The 7,906-nt window shown below is 41.3% G+C and overlaps 1 protein-coding gene across 3 annotated transcripts in view; it reads left to right on the top strand.

Moving 5' to 3' along the window:
• Positions 1–6,893: 6,893 nt before the first annotated feature.
• NDUFAF1 (NADH dehydrogenase (ubiquinone) complex I, assembly factor 1) overlaps positions 6,894–7,906 on the top strand; it is a 17,702-nt gene continuing 16,689 nt past the window's right edge. The window contains exons 1-2 of one of the 3 annotated variants that reach the window (XM_010847987.1): positions 6,894–6,988; positions 7,757–7,902. The gene's annotated coding sequence lies outside the window, so the exon portion shown is untranslated. Of the gene's footprint in view, positions 6,989–7,209; positions 7,356–7,756 lie in introns of those variants that run through there. The other 2 variants (XM_010847988.1, XM_010847989.1) reach the window with 2 other exon arrangements.

Below are 7,906 nucleotides of genomic sequence, written 5' to 3'. Positions count from 1 at the left end.
TGGAACTCTCTTGCTTTTTCCATGATCCGGTGGATGTTGGCAATTTGATCTCTGGTTCCTCTGCGTTTTCTAAAACCAGCTTGAACATCAGGAAGTTCACGGTTCACATATTGCTGAAGCATGGCTTGGAGAATTTTAAGCATTATTTTACTGTTGATTTGTAATGATTCAGGTATACAGTGAATTGATTCTTTTACATAAACAATGGACTATTCAACCTTAAAAGGGAGGAAATTCTAACATGCTACAACATGGATAAATCTTGAAAATTTCATGAAAAGTGAAATCAGTCATAAACAGAAGGGCAAATATTGTATGAGTCTACATAAATGAAGTATCTAGATTATTCAAATTTATAGAGACAGAAAGTATTGAATAGAATGGTGGTTGCCTGGGGATTCGGGAGAATGATGAATAGGAAGTTAGTGCTTAATGGGTACAGAGTTTCAGTTTGGGAAGATGGAAAAGTTTTGGAAATGGATGGTGGTGAGGGTTATACAACAATGTGAATGTACTTAGTGCCACTGAATTGTATACTTTAAAAATGGTTAAAATGATCAATTTTAGTTTGTATATGTTTTATCACAATAAAAAAGCAAGCAAACAAACATTAGTGTAACCTGATTACTAATCTCCTTTTGAATAGTATGATTTTATGATTGATCACTTCTCCCAGTTCCAATCAGTTCTATTTCTGGAGCTTTTCTGGGCCTCAGTTCCCTCATCTGTTTAATGATCATGGCAGCTGCCTTGTGGCTTGTTTTAAATATTAAATGGCTTAGCACATGTGCAACACTTACAAAAGTGGCCAGCACAAAGTACATTCTCAATAAATGTTAATTAATATCATCTCTCTTCTAATAAAATATTCAATGTTCTGTCTAAACTTGCAATTTTAAAAATTCCCCTATTTGCTCCTATCTGCTCTAAAATCAAGATTCTTACTATGAATACAATAGATAGGGCTTTTCTGGAGGTCCAGTAGTGAAGAATCCGCTTTTCAATGCAAGGGACACTGTTCGATCCCTGGTCCAGGAAGATTCCACCTGCCTGTGGCAACTAAGCCTGTGTGCCACTGAGGCACAGTACTGAGCTCACGTGCAGCAACTACTGAAGCTCCTGCTCCCTAAAGCCGATGTTCCATAAGAAGAGAAGCTACTGCAATGAAAAGCCTGCCCACCCAGTCTAGAGAGGGACCCCTGTTTGGTGCAACTAGAGAAAGCCTGAGTGCAGCAACAAAGACCCAGGGAAGCCAATAAATAAATAGATAAATATTTTAAAAAGATGGTCAGCAGAGGGAAACTCTACTCAATATTCTGCAAAAACCCATAAGGGAAAAGAATCTGAAAAAGAATGGATAAATGTATATGTATAAAGGAATCACTTTGCTGTACATGGGAAACTAGTACAACTTTGTAAATCAACTATAATATCAATTTTTTTAAAAAAAGAAAAAAAAGATTCTGTGCAAGCTGCTTATACTGGTCTCATAAAGACTATGACCAACATCAATGTATGGCCACATTTAACCTTTTTTAAAAAAAAAAAAAGATTTATTTTATGTTTATTTGTTTGGCTGTGCTTGGTCTTAGTTGCAGCACGTGGGATCTTTCGCTGTGGCCTATGGGAGCTAGATTCCTGACCAGGGATTGAACCTGGATTCCCTGTACTGGGAGCACAGAGTCCCAGCCACTGGACCACCAGGGAAGTCCCTAGCCTTTTTAATATTATGATCTTTGGACATTATTGTGTACTTTACATTGTAGTCAGTACATTATCTTGTACTGACTACACTCTTCTTATTCATTCATTAGTTGCATGAGGGGATATTTAAAAAGAATGCAGCAGGGTGTACTGCTCATGACACAACTGAAGTGACTTTGCATGCATGCATGCATAGACTCCCGTGGAGGCCTTGCTCAGGCCAGAGCCTTTTTTTTTTTTTTTTTTAATAGATCTTTAGAATTTTTTCTTCTTGTCCTGGGAACTCGTGTTCTACCCCCAAAGCCCTCCCCACTCAGCCTTTTCAAGACTCAGGGTTCTGCTCCTTGGATGGAATACATTCTCATGTTCCAGTAGGTACCTGAATTCTGATGAGGGAAACTTGTTATTCTAATTTCAAGTCCTGCATACTGGGTGACCCTTATCATAACAGGTGATCCTCAGCGTACTTGTGCTGCTTGGAAACAATTCCCTCCAGGTACTCTTACACAGGCATGTGCACCCAGACAGTCACCTCTCACACCGTTAGGAGGCAGGTGATGCTAAAACAGGTGGCTTTATTTGAAAATGAAAGAAATAATCCTGAGTGGGAATATACAGCAGATTGTTTAATGAGGTTACAGTGAAGTAGTAGGAGTGGATGAAACCTCAAAGGGTTTAAACCTCAAAAGCTTTAAACCCTAAATCTTAAGGAAGCCCACATTTAGGGGATACGGGAGAAAAAACGCAGAATAATGCTCTACTGGTGGAAACCATCTGAGTCAGTATTACCTGACTCTTCTGATGGTTTTAATCTATGGCAAAATTTATACTTCAGTTATTTTCCATTTCATGTTTGTTAACCTCTGGCTTTCACATGCTGACAGATTCAGGGGTAATTCAGAGTTCTTACACCATTATCTAGGACTACACTGGCCACTATGGTAGCCACTAGCCATGTGCGACTATTTAAACTTAATTCAAAGAAATAAAACTAAAAATTCAGTCCCTCATTTCAAGTATTTAACAGCTACATCTGGTTAGGCGCTACCATGTTGGAAAGCGCTGATAGAGGACATTTCCAACATTGCGGGAAGTTCAGTGAGTTTAGGAAGTCTCTGCCTGTGTGTCTGTTTTTCCTGTTGGGTGTACCTGGATGTGTGTGTGTTTAAAAAAATTTTATTGGGGTTTAATTGATTTACATTTTTCATTAGTTTCAGGTGTACAGCAAAGTGAATCTGTTATACAAAATATATGTCTACTCCTTTTTAGATTCTTTTCCCATTATAGGCCATTAGAGAGTATTTCAGTAGAATTGTCCATGCTATACAGTAGGTCCTTATTAGTTATCTGGATGGGTTATTTTTACCAAGAAGGACGTGTGACCCAAAGCTGGTCAAGCTATACACTTACAGATAGTGGTAAAAAATGGGATATATTATTTAGGATTAGAGTCACCTTGGGTGATAAACCCTAAATAGCAGGGTTAAATAGGTGGGGTAGGGGAAGCTTATTTTTCATGTTAGAGTACAAGTATAGGCAGTCTGGGGCTGTTTTGGCTACTCTAATTCACAGAGTCCTCGAGGTCCCAGACTACTTCTGACTTCTGCGGGAGGTGGCCCTCACCCTCACAGTCCAGCGTGGGGTCCTGTCATGACAGGTTCTAAGCAGTAATACGAAAGCAAAGGGGAAGGAGGAAGAAGACACCTGTCAACTGTTTTTTAAGGAAAGCTCTCAGCTGCTATAACAACATTTTTACTTCCACTGGTAGCTGCAGAGGAGACTGGGAAATATAAACTTTAATGAAATAGAGGAAGAACAAATACCAGGAAACAATGAGTAGTTTCCCTCTTAGGGCTCAGCACCAGAAAAGAGGACAAGTTAGGAAATGCCAGTCAGAAACAAAAGCTATTAAATCTGTCCAAGTCTTGCACCCTGGCAAGTGAAAAAAATTTGTTTTCTCCTCAGGTTGAGAAGATATATAATATTGGGGCCTGACAGAGCAGGTATTTCTCAAATCCAAATCAGGGAGGGACTGTGACAGAGCCACTTGAATTGTGATTACAATTGTAAAGGAGGATAAAATCCCCTCAGTCTGAAGGGATTGTTGCTGCTTATATATTCGTGGAGGGTGGATTGGGGTTTACCTACCTGGAGTCAACTAAGACAAGAGACACATTAAGAATTTGCCTTTCAACATAGGGGACAAGGGTTCTATCCCCAGTTGGGGAACTAAGATCCCACTTGCCATGGGGCAACTAAGCCTGCATGCTGCAACTAGAGAGCCTGTGCCCCACAACAAGAGAGGCTCAAGTGCCGCAACTTGAGAAAGCCCATGGATTGCAGTGAAGACCCAGCACAGCCAAAAACAAAATTAAAAAATTTTTAAAAGACAAGAGCTACTGAAAAAGAACATGTCTCTGTTCATATATTTATTAAAGTGGCATCATAAAAATATCTGGTCTTAGCACAACAGATATAAATATCTCCCAAAGAAGATTAGACAATACATGTTTACTGAACAATCTGCTTGGGCACTGCCTGTTCTTTCTAATTATGTGAGCCTCCTCACGGCCTGGAAGTGGGATTTCCCACTAGAAGGGAATGTCCTGGGTAGGTGATCTTGGGTTTCAAACCATGCCCATTTTCTGTTGTCAATTAACAGATGGACAGTTTGGTTTGTCATTTCTCCTTCCATGAAGTTGCTTGTCATGAAACAGATAAACTCAAGTTCCTGAATTAGCAAAGCCAAGAATGAACCCTGGATCTGTAGCAACACCATGACCTCAAATTCCCACAAGATAATCTTTTCTGAAATCATTATGTCCTGGATCCTCCTTAAACCCTGAAGGGACTCAATCAAGAGGTGAAATTGCTGAATAATATTTGCCATTTGCTCTATTACAATATCCTTCTGCCTGTGTCACTATAGCCCTTCTTAAAGGTTTTTATAAAATTTGTCTTTTGGCCTCTTGAGGCAGTACCAACTCAATCTAAATTTGTGCAGGTTACTGTAGAATATATCTATTTTAAAGTATATGAAAAAAAATAAAGTATATGACAAAAGTCATTACCTTCCAGGGTTTTATCCTCTGTTGAAAAGTCTTTTATATATAAAACAATGAAAAAGCAGCTTAGTCATGTTTGTAATCTAGTTTTCACTTGAACACAAGTAAGTGCCAGTGTCACAGAAAAAAGAATAAATATTATAGGGTGTCAGAAGGAAAACAGTCATTATGAGTTGGAGGCACTAGGGCAAATTTTTAAGGAGAAAATGGAACTTAAGGTGTGTTCTTTTTTTCTTAAGGTGTGTTCTTAGTAGGTAGATTCTATGTATCAGTTAAGACCTATTGGTTGCAAGAAACCCAACTCAGATAAATTTAGGTAAAAGAGTTTATACTTGGAAGTTAAGGAAAAGCCATGCAGCCCAGCCTCAGCAAATAGAATTATCAATGTAAATGCTGACTGGATCATCTTTTATCCTTCCATTTCTGTCCCTCTTAGCATCTTGATATTATTTTCTGTTTCCATAAACCAATTTTCTTCACAATACTATAAGGTCACTCAGGAGCTCCTGCACCAGCATCACCTGGGGTCAGAAGGTCTCTTTTCCAGCGTTAGTTCAGAAAGTCCCTGGGACTAACTGATTGACCCAGTACTGGCCAGCTTGCTACCACTAGATCAGTCAGCTGAAGTTGGGGACTTGGGGGAAGGTGGGAATGGGGAAGTTGTGTTAATACTTGAGATCAAATAAATGGGATGCGGAAGACAGGAACATCAAGCTGAGAAAGTATGAACTCTCTTATGAGGAGAAATGAGTGTGGTTTAGGTAGATACACCTGGGATGATGTTGGGCTGCATCCCATAGGCCCAACCTCCAAACTCATGAAAGAGCCTGGAAACAGGGACAGAGACATCAAGGATTTATTGGATAGGCGAACTGAAGCAAAAGGTCCTGGAACAACACCCTACCGAGGGCTGCAGACGGAACATAGCAATCTTCCATACTTGGTGGTGGGAAGAAAAAGGCTACGGTTTATAAAAGGGGGAGTTGATATCAGGTGATCTCCTCAGTTCGGAGGGACTAATTAATCCTATAATTAAGAGACTGGATAGTCAAGTCAGTGAATCAAGGACTTGTGGCCCATGGGACTGTACAGAAAGCAAAACAGCCATCTTGAATGTCCTGACCATACAGATAAGAAATTGAGGACAAGTATGAGTAGTATAGATGGAGTAGGAGATTATGAAGGGTTTAGGATTGATGAGTGGCATGTTTGGAGGCCAAAGGAATTTTGTGTTTATCTCTGGGTGATTTTTAAATGAAATTAGACAAACCATTGTGTTCAGAGTAAGGCAATCAGCAGATTGAATGTAAATTTCACAGGGCAATAACTATTGGGGTTTCACTGGATTTGGAAAACAAAAGTGAAAGATCAAAAGAAAGCAACAAAACAAAGAGGATTTAGAGTCAGTGAGAAGAAGCTGAGTGCCGAAGAATTGATGCTTTTGAACTGTGGTGTTGGAGAAGACTCTTGAGAGTCCCTTGGACTGCAAGGAGATCCAACCAGTCCATTCTGAAGGAGATCAGCCCTGGGATTTCTTTGGAAGGAATGATGCTAAAGTTGAAACTCCAGTACTTTGGCCACCTCATGCGAAGAGTTGACTCATATGAAAAGACTCTGATGCTGGGAGGGATTGGGGGCAAGAGGAGAAGGGGATGACAGAGGATGAGATGGCTGGATGGCATCACTGACTCGATGGCCATGAGTCTGAGTGAACTCTGGGAGTTGGTGATGGACAGGGAGGCCTGGCGTGCTGCGATTCATGGGGTCGCAAAGAGTTGGACACGACTGAGCGACTGATCTGAGAGGTTTCAAGGAGAGAAGCCAAGGATAGCCAAGAATTTTCAGCTTAGAAGGATGTGGGCATTTACAGAAACAGAAAGGATGAGAAGAGGAGTTCAAATGGGTAAGTGTGATATTTTCTGTTTTAAACAAATCACATTTGAGATGCTAGTGGTATATCCTGCAGCTGAAACTGTTGTCAAGAAATTGGAAATATATGTTGGTGTTCAGGGGAAGAAATTATCCGATTGTCTGTAGATAACACTTATATAAGCTAGAAAAGAGGAAGGAGAGGAAAAAAAAAAAGAAGAAGAAGAAAAGAGGAAGGCCGAAGACTAGGTTTTGGAGACAACCTGCATTTAAGGTTGTGCGAGGAGAAAGAAGAGTCAGTAAAGTAGGAAGCTAGAAAAGGTTCAAGAAGGTAGGAGAACCAGAATCAGGTAAGTGCAGAGGCTAGAGAAGTCAGCAGAATTTAAAGAAGGAAGAGGTGATGGTGTGAAAAAAGAGAGATGGAGCAAACTTTGAAAAGGCAGTTGTACTTGGCGAGGTCTTGGACCCTGGAGTACGTGTTTAAGTGCCCTACTTTTCATTCAGATTCAGGCAGACTGAGTGCTTAATTCCTGCTAGCGTTATGCTAGGTGCTGAGAACAGGAAGAACATCTTCTGGACCCGAGAGCTCACAGCGTGGCAGAGGAAGTGAGAAGTGAATGAATAATTACAATTAAGATACGGTTTTGAAAGTGCACAGGATACAATCGAAACTCTGCAGAGTGGGCGACCCCACGGGGCCAGATTGGGGAAGGGCAGGTAGGATGGCTTGCTGTCCAAGTTTGTGGTGGGTCTCCAAAGGTTTCGGGGGGCAATTCACAGAACCAATCTTCTGAGGCCGTGGACCTCTCTTGGGCGGCTGTGGGGATGGAGCGCGAGTGAACCCTGGATCCTTAGGTGCGAAGGATGTTGGCAATATCTGAGTCCTATTTGAAAGATACGGGATGAAGTTTGCAGCCTGAAGGTGGGATGCCGGAAGGAGAGGCGAAAAGCTTCTCTAAATTCTCCCCACTTTCTCACACAAGGCAGAAAAAATCTGGCGGTTGGCGATCGGGATGGGGAAGCCTTTGGGAATCTAGCCGACCAAAAAACCCCCCTCAGTTTATAGAGCTCTGAGATTATTACTCTTTCCTCCCATCTGCACTCAACCGGAACTCTAGAGTCATCAGGCCTGGTTTTACTCCGGACTGGAAAAACAGATGGCCCCGCACAGGAAAAGTGGAGTACCCGGTCTGGAAAAGCGGGGAGTCGAGCGGAAGTCACGCTGAGGCGCCGACTGGGGAGGCAAGTGAGCGCCTGCTTGGAGTTGG

This window comes from Bison bison, unplaced genomic scaffold (genome assembly GCF_000754665.1).
Source record: "Bison bison bison isolate TAMUID 2011002044 unplaced genomic scaffold, Bison_UMD1.0 scf7180017864259, whole genome shotgun sequence".
Taxonomy (NCBI): domain Eukaryota; kingdom Metazoa; phylum Chordata; class Mammalia; order Artiodactyla; family Bovidae; genus Bison; species Bison bison.
Note: the sequence above shows the minus strand (reverse complement) of the source record. Positions and strands in the feature narration are given on the sequence as shown.